The sequence below is a fragment of the Solanum verrucosum genome, unplaced genomic scaffold (assembly GCF_900185275.1).
Source record: "Solanum verrucosum unplaced genomic scaffold, falcon-dt-bn FXZP01000182.1, whole genome shotgun sequence".
NCBI lineage: Eukaryota > Viridiplantae > Streptophyta > Magnoliopsida > Solanales > Solanaceae > Solanum > Solanum verrucosum.
In genome coordinates, this window is record NW_026020378.1 from 4,294,456 (window position 1) to 4,298,467 (window position 4,012).

Here is a 4,012-nt window from a genome sequence, read left to right on the forward strand (position 1 = left end):
ATTTCGCTTTAGGCCTCCGATTACGTTGAGCCGCTTCTATAAGTTATGAGGAAATCTATGTAGTATTTTATGCAGAATAGAAGATAGAATTACTAGTACATATGTATAATTAATATATGCATAACTAATACTTGCATAAAATAATATATAAATTCTTTCATAACTAATTCCTACATTACTAATATTTTTAGCACTCTAACCAACTACAACTATCCCTAAATACATGACATTGGTCGTTCATTTTTACTTGAATATTTCTAACTTAGTGTCTGTTTGACATTACTGCTAAAAATTGCTTATTTCTAGAAACACTTTTTTAAAAATAATTATTCAGAAAAATGCTTTTAATAAAAATTAATTTGTGTTTGACTAATCTTTTTAAAAAAAGTGCTTTTGGAGTCGAATTACGAAAAATGACAAGTATCAATGTATTTTTAATATTAAATTATTTTATAGAGAAACTATTTTGAATATCCATTATAAAAAAATAATTTAATTTTTATTTATATTAAATTAAAATGTATGTACATATTAACTTCTTAATCAATATAATACCCCTTTTCTGTAGGATTGAAATATTTAATTGTTATTTTTTTTCCAGTATTGCAAAAATATTGTTATTACTTTTTTTTCTATTTCTGCAAAATAATACGTAAAATAATAAATAAATAATAATAATTAGTAAGATTTATTGATAATATGTATATATGAAAGAAATATTTTAGTCTTGTAACTTTTACTTTTTATAAGAAGTAGTAGAATTCTTAGCTTCTCCACAACAACAGAAAATTACTTTTGCTTTCATTTGACAGCAGTGTTATTGATTTTTCTACGCTTAATTTTTCAAAAAAAATATTTTTAACCTCTCAACAATATCGACGAACATGCTCTTAATCGAGATCAATTACGATGTATCTCATAACCTTAAGTCTTTATAAACTGGTTAAATTATTAGTTTTGATCGTATTCAACAAGTTGGGAATTACCTACTGCAGAGTTGACTGATTGACTACTATTTTCTTCACTACAAAAATATAATAATAATAATAATTCATAACAATCAAATTGCGTATGGAAACTGACATCCAATTATCTATGGAATGTTAGTTATATTGCTTTACTTTCTTTTTGTTTGTCCTTTCTTTTACCAATCAACGTCCATTTCAATGGGTTAACGCGTTTTCTTGTGTGCACATTGCATCTTTCTTGCTTGCTAGGGATCGTTTTCAATTTTAAATTTATATCGTGTAAGATTCATTTAAAGAGGAAACATATTATTTACAGTGGCTAGGGAAAAAAAGTCTAACTGAATCTCCTTTGTGTCAAAAATTTATAATGCATAAATAAAAGAGAAAAAAATACTCTTATTATATGTATACACTATTGTTAATGAATCCCCTTAATACGAAGAAAGATTATGATATAATGATAAAAGTTGTTGAAATTTCAACATGATGTCTTAAAAATATCTGGTTAAGAACGAAAAAAATTAATAAATCTCACCAAACTCATTATTGATAGGGACAATCAAGTTAGAAGCAAATGTTCATAATAAAATGGAAAAAAAAGTTGTACATTATTATAGATTGGCTGATTGGCCACTCTTAGCATAAACTTAAAGTGGCTTTTGATAAAGTGCTCTTACTCATTACTAAAAATACTAGAAACTATTGTAATTACAACAACAATCTGCCAAAAAAATAAATATGAAATATCGAACTATATCATAATCAGAAAAAGTACAATAACTCCCAAATTTAAACTTTCAAAAATTTGTTTGCCAGTTTATAATTAAGAATAATATAGTCTTAACAATAGTTTTAAAACACCCAATTTTAGTTAACGAATGATTAAAACTTAGCCACATATATATGACAAGAAATGAGATAAAAATCTACCAAAAACTTTAGGATAAAAGTGCAACAATAATAACATATCTAGATTAAATGTGTAATCTCATAACAAGATCTCAAAAGAGTATACGTACATAGCCTTTCCCTTACGAATATTTCCAAGTATATCATATACTGTATATGTGCCACAAGTTTTAGATTAAAATTTAAATTCCTATGAATATATTTCGTAATCTTAGACAATCAAATTACAATAGTAACTATACTTGGCATGAATTTGAATTTAGTTAGACTTTAATGTGGATATCGGATACCAGAGGAAAAATAAAGAAAGTAACTATAATTTTTTTCTATACAATATTTCATGCATGATGCAGGGTATTAACGAGGATTGCAATGGGATGAATAATATCCCTCCATTCTTAAAAGTCTAGTGTTCAACCCCTAAAAATGAAAAATGATGTTAGAAAGTATTTTCACTTAAGACATTAATATTATGCAACACGAATCTAATATAAAAAAATACTCCAATAAAAATATTGACCACCAGATAGAAAATAACAAACAATATCAAATTCATGCTGCTGGGACAGCTAGGCAGACAAAAGAAAATGGTTATAGAGATTATTCTAAACGTCACACAGCGTGGTCCATTTCCAATTAAAATGTTAGGAACTTCATTTTTCAACTAATATTATAGTTTTAACTTTTTCAAGATTTTGTCATTTGCTTCCAAAAAAAAGTATAGTCATTGTCCACTTGGTTAGTAGAATAACAAAAACAAAGAGCCTTAATTTTCCCAACAAGTTAGATACATACAATTCATATATAAATAATGTGCCATTCAATTATGCCAGCATGACAACTCTTACTTGTCATATTCCATTTCCATCCAAACAAAATAGTCTTCATTTTTTTGTGTGTAAAAATGTTTTCCCCTTTTAAAATTTTGTGAAAAAATTAGTAAATAAGAGTGACTTAGTAAAATATATTTTATGTTTATTTTTTTAATAGGCGTGAAGAGTTAAAATAACGGTTAAAATGGAACGGAGGGAGTATGAACTACTTTACTGATTATTTATAGAGATTTTTAGAAGTGACAATTTCAGCCTAAAAAGTGTTACTGCCCAAATTTAGCGGGTTCAGTTACTAAGCAAAAACAAACGGGGTCAAAATGAATTGAGCCCATACAGCTAACTGGACTAATAAATGGATCGAGATGATGTAGGTTGAATTGAAAATGAGAACTTCCAAAAATAGCAAACATTAGGTACTTAATAGTTATAATTTGCTTAATTATAAATAATATCAAAGTGCTAGAGGAGGAGCGAGGAGGGAGGCGAGCGAGATCTGGGAGAGAGGATAGAGTGTATTTTCTTGTGAATTTTGGAGGAAAAAAAAATACAAATACAAATTGATTTGTATCCAAATAAAACATATTAAGAGGAGAGAGGCGAGTAAAATCTAGAGAGGGAGGAGACATGCGAGCCATATTGAGAGAGGGAGGAGAGACTATTGTATTTTACATTTACTTTACACTGTATTATGTATTTATTTTGCATTGCATTCTGTATTTATTTCGTATCAATTGTATTTTGTATTTATTTTGCATTGTATTCTCTATTTATTTTGTATCATTTGTATTCGAAATACAACGAATACAATGGTATTCATCCTCTCTTTGATTGGATACAAATACATTTGATAGGGAGGATGATTGCATATTGTATTCGTATGAATACAAAACAATTGATACAAAATACAAAATACAATTTTTCGAATACAATTAAAATAAAAACACAAAAGTCTCACCTATATTTGATTGAATACAATTGATACATAATATATAACATTTGGATGGATTTCATCTTATTGGTGAGAGAGAGAAAAACAAAGGGCGAGAGAGAGGAGAGGGCAAGAGAGAGAGGGAGGAGAGGCAAGGGAGTTATTCCTACCGTCAACTATCAGTGATATTGCTAGTGCTAAGCCAAACCCAGATTACACACATTGGATACAACAAGATCACTTGATCCTTAGTCTTCTTATCTCATTCCTATCCAAAGAAATGCTTCCAAAATCATTGGACTAAATAAAACGAAGGCGGTCTCAGACGCACTTGCAGCTACTCTATCTTCTCCATCTAATACACGAGTTCTCAA